The sequence below is a fragment of the Chionomys nivalis genome, chromosome 3, assembly GCF_950005125.1.
Source record: "Chionomys nivalis chromosome 3, mChiNiv1.1, whole genome shotgun sequence".
Taxonomy (NCBI): Eukaryota; Metazoa; Chordata; class Mammalia; order Rodentia; family Cricetidae; genus Chionomys; species Chionomys nivalis.
The window spans coordinates 74,706,586-74,717,751 of NC_080088.1; the positions used below are offsets into that span (position 1 = coordinate 74,706,586).

Consider the following 11,166-nt stretch of genomic DNA (forward strand, 5'->3'; position numbering starts at 1 on the left):
CTAGTATGGAGTGCTGATTGGTTTGGGAAGTCATAAATCAATAAAACACTAGAGCATCAAGAGGTATTAGGTGACTGGATGCAACAAGGGCTTTCCAAAGCCATAAAACCAGCTGCTTCAGCCGCATCTTCCCCAGGCCAACTTCCCCATCTCCTCCATCTGCCATGCCTCCGCTGTACTCAGAAGGCATGAGACAAAGGAGTCCTTATGCCCCTTAAGTTGCATTCTGTTAAGGAAATGTTCACTGCCGTGGTATAAATGATGCAGTCCCTGTTATTAGACAGAGAAACTACATTGGGTTACTCCTTGCTGTTACTGGTCTAACCTTGGCAGTTACATAACTTGTCCTTTGTGGGAAATGATAGGAATTTGTTCCTAAAGGACATTCAGTGGCCAGGGCTTCATCCTGAAGCTGCAGAGAAAGTCATGTTGGATAGAGAGCATCTGTATCTAGCATTGGTCCTGATACACTTGGGATTTCCCAGTCTCACGGACCTTGACATTGGGAGATTTCCTCTCTGTTGCCATGAGTTTCGTGTTCTGTGCAATCTTGGAAGTCACAGAGTCACTGCTGGTGCTGAGACATTGATTTCTGCTTGTGCCCATTTGACTTTTTTTTCTAAATTTGGTCCCTTTTTTATAATTTTGTTTGGGCATGTGGTACTATAATTTCTTTAGGGGGTTGTTGTTTTATTTCAAACCTTAACTATGAAAAGTAGAAAATATGCCTTGAGACATGTATCCATACATATAGTGAGCAAGGATCATTTTCATCTGCTGTGTTATATTGCAAAAGCTCCTGGCATGTGCTTACTGCACTCCCCTTTTAAGAACCCACAAACACATCCACGGCTCTAGTTAGACTCGGAACATCTCTGGAACTGGCACAGTACATCCGAAGCTGTGTCCATGTGTATTTCAGAAAACTACATTTCATTCGTCGTGGATGAACATGGACTCTTCCCACTAAACTTGTCTGTTAACTGATGATCAGTTTTTGTGTGGACTAACCCCTAGTACTCCTTGCTGAACATACTGACAACATGAGGTATCCTTAATGTGTTGTTGAACAGTGTTGAATAGGGAATCTCATTTCAGATGATGGGCAAAAGGACATTATATTATACATTTTGACTGTGTGTATTAGAGTGTGAATGTAAGTGTGTCTGTGTCACACATTGTGTTTGTGTGTGAGTGTGTAAACCCACAAATGTGCATGAATTTGTGTGTGTGTGTGTGTGTGTGCATTCATTGTTTTGGCATCAGGATACTACTGCCATCTTAGAATGTTTAGAGCAATCTTTTTGTCTCTGGTGAAGCAGCTTGAGGATCATTGATCTCCATTGTATTAAAAGACAGCAGGTATGTTCCTTTATGCAATCTTTGGGCCTGAGCTGTCCTTATACTAAGAGACTTATTCTCTTTCAATCTTGTATTCATATGGATCTTAGCACATTTCATGAGCTCCTGAATACATCATCATACCCAGGTGCAGCAGTGGGAGGCACCTGCTGTTGCATTATTGGTTACTTCTTATATCTCTGTTTGTGGCGGCTTTGTAAATTTAGCAATCTCTTTAAGGATTGTCAACACAAAGTTTTCTCGCAGCTCCTAGAGTTCCCATGGATCTTATCATCTCTTTCCTGTCTGACATTTCAACAATATGTGTCTTCCTTTGGGGGGTTCATGTCAAGGGTTGTCAGATTTGTTCATCCTTTCAAAGGACCAGCTCTTTGTTTCAACTGCCAAGTTATCTCTAGCTCTGTTCTTCCTTACACTTTCTCATAACAGTTTTGAGGTTAGAATGCTGTGCTTTGTTTGTTTGTTTTTGCATCTTTGACCACTAAGATGCATCATTAGGATGCTTGTGAGACTTTTGATTTCTTGATGTACAAACTGATAGTTATAACTTTGTCTCCTAGTGCTGATTTTGCTTTTTTTTTTTTTTTTTTATTTCTAGCATCTTGTGGCAGAGCCATTCCCCACCAGAAAAGATGGAGGACATGGCAGGTGAAGTATCCTGTGTCAGTCTCAGTGATGACAGTTTACAAGCATCCAGAAAATTAGCTTCAGAGTACTCCATTTCAAGTTTTGTAAACACAGCCTGCTCACTGACTCACATAGTAGCTGAAGAGAATTTTGACAAAACTGTGCCAAATAGATTTTATGAGACCTTAGCCAAAAACGACTTACTTTTTAAGAAAAATCATATCTACAGGTGGAAAAGCAAATATCATCCACAGGTCTGCTACTCCAGGAGGCTTTCACATCAACTCACCCTCCCTCGGTTTCCTTTGAGGAGGAGGTGGAGTGAGCTGGCCCTGCCAACATTCATGACAGAACCCGAAGTAAAGAAAGGCCAGGAGGTAAATGAAAAAACTAGCAAGGGCTTCTCTAAGTCCAGCTCCCCTGATTTATACATCAGATCTTAACTCACCTGCGAATTCTGCCACACAGGGTGCTGATACAAAGGCATTACAGACACCCGAGTCAGCAGAAAATGCTGCAAACTTAACATCTGAGGGGACACATGAGGAGGCTAAGGTGAAGGCCAACAGAAACCTTTTTTGAAGGTTTTTCTGCTGCCTGTGCATGCCAAGGACAAAAGAGACAACATCCAGGTAAGGAACAGCAAAGAATGGAAAGTGCAGTGTTAAAATGGAGTGGGTGAAGCCAGTTAACTACATATGATTTGAGCTGACTTTTCGAAGGCACTTTGCCATGGGCAAGCTTCAGCCATTTACAGGACCCAGACATTAAGATGTCTGGAACCCCAAAAGGAGCTTTCACACTGAATCCTATTCATGAAGAGACTAGCATAGTTGAGACAGAAGCAGAGGTTGCTGGCAGGGCTTGTGGATGCAGGGAAACTGGAGGGAGGAGAGCTTTCAAAGGGACGACAGTTTAGGAAGGGAAGAAGAAGTCTGTGGAGAACTCTGGTTCCTCAGATCAGCTTTTTGCTAAGTCTTTCTATGTCAACATCACTAAAACAGTCCTTTGTTTCTCTCTTTTCAAGGGTTGATGATGCGGCCCTAACTCAGGGTTCCTAAACCCCGGGTCTGTGTTCGGCCTGGTTGGGGCATAACAGCTTCTGGAGCAAGCCAGGCCAGAACATGAAAGGAGGTGTGCCCCAAACCTCTACCTGATAGACAGCTCCAGCCACCAGGGCATGAGCTCTGTACCCCTCCTCTCCTACTGGGTGCAAGGGTGAACTTCATTTGTCCCCAGAAGAAGTAGCTGGACAGAGAAGCCTGTCACATCATCATGGGCGATGACGAGGCATCCATCCCGCTCCGAGTCCACATGAGAAAAGTTAAGTGTCCCAGATGACTCTGGGTCCCCATCTCCTTCTCCCCTCACTTCCATCAACAGAATCAATGAGCACATGGAAAGAAGTGCTTGCACGCTTTCCTCTTAGGTGGTAAGGAGGCACAGGAAGAGGAGGGGAGGAGGAGTGGGGCAAGTGGGACATGTCAAGGGATAAAAGCAGTGAGAGAGGGCAGAAGAAAGGGCTTGCGTCTGGATGGGGAGGAGGTGATTTATCCAGAGGAAATTCCATTCTGAGAGCAGAAAAGTAAGGGATGAATGTGTGGTGGTGACAGGGGCCACAACCAAGAAGGAGAGGAGCAGAATTCCCCTGAAGAGGAGGTTAGGAGCGAACGGTGCATGGGTACCCCGAGAAGACGACCCTATCTTCCTCATGGGTTCCAGCTTGCTCCAAGCTGCAGCAGGTGAGTGCTGCCTGAGAAATCTGCTCTCATCCTAAGGTGCTCAGCAGGGTGTGGCTGCAGAGAAGTCACATGTTTTCAGGAGCCTCTTCCTCTTTCTGCTTGACTGAGGATTGGATTGATCTGGTGACATCTGCTTATGTTCAAGCCTTCATCTTTCATGCTCCAAGGTGCTGTTGTCCCATCCAATGATTATTCAGACAGATAAATCTGATGTCCCCTTGGGGGATTCCTTGACTTTGAGTAAACAGCAAGATAGGTGTTTGTACTGGAAATGGGTAAACAGTGCTTAAAAGGACTGGGAAACATTACTGCCCAGAAAAAGTCAACAAACTTGGAACATCTTTGAGCCCAGGGCCATCATCAGGCTTTAGTTTAGAAGGAAACCTGATTGACAAGGAGCTGCAGATGACGGCCAGTGGTATTGTGTGCAGCCTTGTTGAGTGGGCTGCCTGCAGTCTTCTCCTGCCCACCATACATATAGGGAGCATCTTCCTGGGTCACCAGGGGAAAGCCAGCTGACATGCTTTTCAGGGGTCTAATCTTGAGATCAGTCAGGTCTAGTGAATTTGTGTCCAATGTGCATCTCCTTGAGGTAGATGATGAGTTTCTGTATCGTGACCTTGATGTACACCAACCATCCCAATTGAGCGCTCTCCTCTGCAGAGGCTGATAGTCCTATCCTGGTCAATGGGAGTATGGTTCTTTGTGACAGCTTATCAATTGTCTGGAATCCACTTCATTTGCTACATCATGTAAATGGAATCTTGACCGAGTCCTATATGGTGCCTTGTTCACCCTAGTCATAATGATAGTCAGTATTAGTATGTCAGTCATCATTTTGTTCTAATAATTCCTGCCATTATATGTTACTTGATGTTTTTATTATACCCTTGAACATTCTTTGTTTTATTGCTTTGATTATATTGTGCCAAGTATGATTTGTTCAATGATCTGGTCTATTTGGAGTTCTGTATGCTTCTTTTACCTTAATAGGAAGCTCAATCTTTAGGTTAGGGAAGTTTTCTTCTATGATTTTATTAGAAATAGTTCCTGTTTCTTTGACCTTGCTTTCTTCTCCTTCTATTCCCCTTAATCATGGATTTGGCCTTTACATAATATTCCAATTTTTCTGGTGCTTTGTGCTTGAAATTTTATTAGATTTAACATTGTTATTGACTGGGAAATCCATTTTCTTCTATGTTGTCTTCAATGTCTGAGATTTTTGCTTCCATCTCTTATATTCTGTCAGTAAGTCTTATCTCTAGGATTCTCGCTCCAGTCCCTTACACTTCTGTTTCCAGTTCAACCTTGGTTCCACTTGTCTTTATTGATTCTTTTTTTCACGTGTAGCCTTGACCTGTCTTCTTCATTCAAATCCATTGTTTGTGTTCCAAAGATTTCATTAACACATTCATTCGTGTCCTTCTAAGGTCCTTGACCATTTTCATAATAGCTATTTTGAAGTCCTTGTTCTGTGTGTCAGCTGTATTGCCTTGCTCGGGAACTACTGAAGTCCTACTGATGAGCTCTAGTGGAGACACACTGTTGGGGCTGTTTTGATTCTGTCCTCATGCTGACATCCAGACATGTGGGCTTAGAAGGATTTCACTTCCAGTAGTTGATATCTGGTCTTGCCTGTCTGTTGGGTAGGTTTTTCCTTCCTTAATTTGTGTTGCTCCCTCGGGATTTTTGGAGGAGGTGCAGTGGCTGTGGTAGCCTATAGAGAGTGGCCACTGGTGGTTCCAGGTGGGCAGTGTTTCTAGTATTGGGAGATTGCAGGAAAAAGTAGGATGAGCTAGACTAGCGAGTGTCTCAGCAGATACACAAGGAGGGAGAAAAGTTTGGTCAGCCATCTGGATCTCTAAAGTCCCCAGGGAGTTGGAGAAAGAGGGTGAAATCTCTTCCCCTATCCAGCACGTGGTCTGGTACAGGGTTAGGGAAGAGACCGAGTGTTTGAAAATGGAGGACAGAAGAAGAGAGAAGATTGCCTATTTGCTTCCATGGTCAGCATGGCCAAAAGGACTGCAGTGACAGACTGTCTCCAGTGAAGGTGACCAAAGGGATGGGATGAAGAGAAGGCTGAGAGAGAGGATTTGTTTACCCTCCCGGGAATGGGGACAGAAAAAAGGAGAGTCCAGAGCAGGTGGCCTGCTGAGAATAAGACTGGGGAACTGGGATTGGAGGATGGGAAGGAGATTGAAGTTCACCTACCTGATTTCCTGCTCAGCACAGCAAGTGTGTCCAGGAACATAGTGTCTCTGGTGTTGCTGGCTGAGACAAAGTGGTGGGAATTGGGTACAGTGGTGTAGGAGAAGAATGATGGATTTGAAATTTGTACATCGACTAGCGAAACATGCAGACACTGGAAGTGAGTGCAGGAATCTCATAAATGAGTGTCTGATCATGTATGGGGCAGACTATTGTATAGGCAAAAAGTGGAGGCTGTAGTGCAGTAAATTCATTTGATAGTTACTGGAATATGTTCCCTTAATAATGAATGCTGTGAGGAACCCCAAATATATATCTTTGTGGTAAATCACATACCAATGAAATAATCTGATGGCATTCTCTGTGGGAGAGTTAACAATGTATTATTCCCTTTGATTTTTGTAAGAGTGTTAAAGATTTCTTCTGGATGTGGCAATCTTTTCAGAAGATCAAAGGATATGATCTAGTAGAATCCAACTGGATTCTGAGGGCTGTGTGCTGTGACTGATGATCCTGTTAGAGCTCACCCTGTGCTCACTGAGGAGACTCAGCAGTGCTGTCCTTCTGTCCCGTCAGAGCCCAGGGTGAAAGGAGTCCGCCAGAGCTAGTGATTACTGCTAGGACTCCCCAAAACTGAAAGCCCACCTAGCTCCTCCTCAGGCTGCCATGGCAGTTGAGCTTCAGCAGCAGGGCTCACAAGGGTCTTGGCAGCCTCAGTGGAAACATACCCAAAGGAAGAGCCACTTCTCTGCAGGGGAAGGAGGCCTGGGACAACCTAGACTCCCTGAGGAGAACTTTGGTCTTCAACTGCTTCTTTCTCACTGCAGGGCAGGGGCAGGCCTAAGCGCTCTGCTGTCACCCCGGCCATATCTGTATCTTAAGCACAGATCACTACTACACTTTACCACAGCATCTCATCTACCATCTGTTCGTCTCTATCACTGCAAGGATCCTTTCCCAGTCCATTCCGCCCTCTGCTTCTAGGCTAACATTGCCTGCACCTTGATCATGGAAATCAGTTCCATTGTCCCTAGGGTACAATGAGGCAAAAAAGTCAGATATCTATTCCTCATATCTCCTTGGATACCCCTATGAGTCAATAATAGTCAATCCTATAAGAAATATTAAATGATCATTTTTCTTGTCAAATACTATAAAACAAATGCTGTTTTTCCTTCAACCCTGAACACTCCTGAGCCTTTTAGACTTTTGTCCTCCATTCCCAATGTCCCATTCTAAATGCCCACTTCTCTTCAAGTGTTAGACACGTTCTTCCAGACAGATGGAATCAATTTCCTTTCCTTTTTTAAAAAAGAAAACAGAATATCTATACATCCAGTGACCTCCTCTTCTCTCTGCCTTTTTCACTGTTCATAATTATTTTCCAAACTAGCTCTAACTGTGCATACACTGTGAAGTTGGACCTCAGCTCACGCAAACAACCACTTTCCTTCCTTTGGTCATGGATAATAGTGTTAACAGGGATAAAAAATACAGCTTACTTTCCAGGTATGCTTGCTCTGCCACTTCCGTGAGCATCTACTCTCCTCATTAGAAGTTGCATTGTTAAGATGCTTTAGTAGGAGTGGTGGTCTCTTTCTTTGTGTTCTCAAGACCACTTCCAACAGACTCCAGCTCTTTCTATGAATCTAACTATGCATCAGGTAATATAGGCACCACGCATACCTTTGAGTTGTGGCCTGATGGCAGACCTGGATATTACATTCAAGTCTGGCACAGGTGAGTTTCTCAAGATGACAGAGACAAGAGAAGCAGTGCAGGATACTCAACCTCCTGGGCCTCGATCCATCTCCACATCTGCAACAGTATTTGTCTACACTGCTGTCTTTGTACACAGCTTCTGCTTACAGTATCTTTTATTCGTTCACATTCAATGATTCTAAATGATCATAAAATGCAAATAAAACAGACATCAAGGTTATGATTGGTTTACTAATCCAAGTACTTCCCATTGAACCTATTGTTTAAAGGGCATCCCATGGAGTTGGCATTGTTTTCTTAAATATAGAAATATCAGCCTGTGCTTGGTGCATTTTACTAACAGAAAATGATTCTGGAAAGCTCTATGCCTGAATACACTCCTGTTTCCATATTATTATGTGTCATGTGGTTAATATATAACTAACCCCTAAGCGGGCCCTTGAACCTGCTTCATTTCCTAAGTCACGGTCTACGACCCATCTTGTACCCTGCACCATCTGCTCTTTTTGCAACTCGTGCTTACTGCACCACTGCTGCACCTTCAAGATCTGTCCCATTTCAGCCTTTCCTGGTTCTCAGCTGTTGGACTGTATCAGCCTCAGGCAAATGCATTCTTCAAGGCCCCTTCTGCGTAAGTTCAGCCCATTACATCTATCAGAGTAGGGTGTCTAATGTCAGAAGAAACAACAGGCAACATTTTGGTTAAATATCTCTTGAACACATTAACATGTTTGACTGAAAGCCACACATGATGTCTTGGCATATTGCCTGGTTCTGCACTCTGCCTGTCAACTGCAGACCCTGTGTTGGTATTTGATCTGCATTCTAGGCCATGCTGTGTCATCTCCTGTGACGTTTATCAAGGCCTGCTTCACTATATGAACCCCCTTTCACACACAGCATCCTGAACAAGTGCCTCCTCCTCTAAAATAAAGACAGATCTAATCATCCTTGATCCATTAAAGGCAACAGAATTGTTCATATTGTCAGACTCATTTGTCTCTGTTCAGGGTTTTTCATCCTCGGCTCCTGGGTGGGTCCCAAGCTCTCCTGTGCTGACTGCCATGTGCTGTCCCTGTCCACATTCATCAGGAAACGCACCAGCGATGGCTCCACTGGGACACATCGCCACGCCCCTGTAGTTTTCCTTCCATGCGTCTGAAATGTAAGTCTGAAACCCACAGCAGCACTGATACAGTGAACGACTGTGGAAGTGAGGCTGCTCTGGGACTTACAGGAGTGTGCTGAGTCTCTCTCTGGAGTTTCTGCAGGACAGGTGCCCACGTGCGGTGACCCTAACAGACATGGGGCCCATGGCTGACTGAGTCCTCCACTGTGAGGAATCAGCAGCTGCTCGCTCTCCTGTGGATCTGAAAGTGGTCTTTGCACACAGGCCTGGGTGTTTTACCGTCTACTTTATATTCCATGGAGAAAGTAATTCACTTCACCTGGCTTGCTCTTTCAGGAGCCCACACTGAAACAACCACTAGGAGGAGCTAATGAGAACTCATTTGCTTGACTCGCACCTCTTCTCCTATGGGGTCCAGATGATGAGATGAGACAGCCCAGACAGAAGACCCTGGTCTAAGAAGAAGGTGTGCTGTGCCTGCCATTGCTTGGACTCCCTCATCTTCATTTTTCCACCTCAATGTACAGGTACGAACAGGCCCAAGAGTTCTGGGGAGAATTCCTAAACTCAGTCAGTCCCTTCTGGTTCAGATCCCCAAAATGTTGTACCTCAACTCTGCTGTTCCCTGTGGTTTCTGCTTTGGCAGGTTCCTTTTCTCGGACTATATTGACAGAAACACCCTCCTCCTCTGTGCCTCTTGGATCAACAGCCAGACTCACCTGCGCCCTGAGGAGTGGCATCGGCATTGGTGATAACAACATTTACTGGTACCAGCAGATGCAGGGGAACCCTCCCAGGGTTCTCCTGTGCTACTGCAAAGACTCAAACAAGTCACTGGGGCCTAGAATCTCCATTACATTCTCTGGATCCAGAGAAGCCTCAAAAAAAAATGTTGCAAATTCGCACATCTCTGAACTATAGATGAAGAATGAAGCTCAGTACTGCTGTATTATCTGGGAAAATAGTGTTTCCCACAGTGATACAGGCAGATGGGGAAGTAGCCATCAATAGTAGCTTCTGCTAAAACACAAAATCAGTTCTGGTAGAGTGCATGTAGCGGCCACAGGGAAGGGAGCAAGGAGGCTCCGTCAACATCGCCTGCCACAGCACCAGTTCTGAACATTGCAGAGGCCCATGGTATTGGTTTTGATCACCCAGAAAGATGCCCCCACCACATGGAGGGCAAATTGCGTGCAAGCATCCAGAAGGGCGACTACCACAAGGCACACGAGATGTACCTGATGCTCTTCTTCAGCTACATGTCCAGAAACAAGCAATCAAAATCCTGAGACCTCAAATACTCAGGAGTATTTCTCTTCTTCGGTCATGACCAGCAGAGCAGTCCAGGCTGACCTGACCATGCCGGTCCTCGAATCCCTGGGGAAGGTAACGGTGTATATAGCTAATGAACTGTTAGAGAACTGTAGAGCCAGCTACAGTGTTCACTTTGACAGATCTAAATTCACAAGAGCAAGTAGTGTTGGTGGCCAGAACTCTGAAGTGGTCCAGTGGAGGATCTGGGAAACTGGGCCATCCCAGCTTCCACCAGCCCCTCATGCTGTGGGGTCTGCAACACTACTGTAAGTCTCGGTATTACTTCCTGCCCTCCACTGAGGGCAAGGGCTGTACCAACATGGCAGACAGGTACTCCACAGCACAGGCTTCTGAAGCGGGTGGGTGAGTTCATGGCCCAGGCTGTGTACAACTGTTTCTCTGTTTGAAAAACAAGAAAGGTACCCAGGTGGTCTTTACAAGGTGCACACAGAAGGTCCCGTCCATCAAGGGGACCTTCTTTCAATCCTTGCTCAACTTCATCTGGTTTCGGCTGCTGGCTGTGGACAAGCTGACTGTGTTCACAGTGAGCACTGCCTGCTTCCCTACATGGGGACCCCATGTACAAAGTGTACCTGGACAGAGGAGCTGCCAAAGCAGACCTCCTCCAGAGAGGGCAACCTGGGAACAAGCTGAGCAGCCTCGTGGACTCCTCAGAACAGGAGGATGGGGATGAGTGCTAGGATGGCAGAAGCCTCATCAGCCTGCACGGAAGCTGCCTGGCCAGCATGGAGATGCCCATGACCAGCACCACTGGGACGGACTCAGTGCCAGGCTGGGCATGAGGCCCCTTACACAGTAGGTTCCTGTTCCGGGGCTGGAGGGGCCACCTCTACAGTCTGTCCCTATTTATTATGGAGGTCAAGGGCTGTGTGGTAAAGAACAAGAACAAAGCCCAGCTTCTGCTGCCCACCGATGTTCCTCATATCTCCCACAATAAAGCACAGGTCCTGCGGCAGCACCCTGTGCCGTCCTTGTCTCTGGTTCCTTGAGGAGGGCTCTAGTGGGACAGGCAGCCTGGTATCAGTAACCGGTGTCCCTTCT

The 11,166-nt window shown here is 45.6% G+C and overlaps 1 pseudogene; it reads left to right on the forward strand.

The window, feature by feature from the left end:
* The first annotated feature begins 3,441 nt into the window (after window positions 1-3,441).
* LOC130871322 (Golgi to ER traffic protein 4 homolog) lies at window positions 3,442-10,798 on the forward strand (annotated as a pseudogene).
* The last annotated feature ends 368 nt before the right edge of the window (window positions 10,799-11,166 follow it).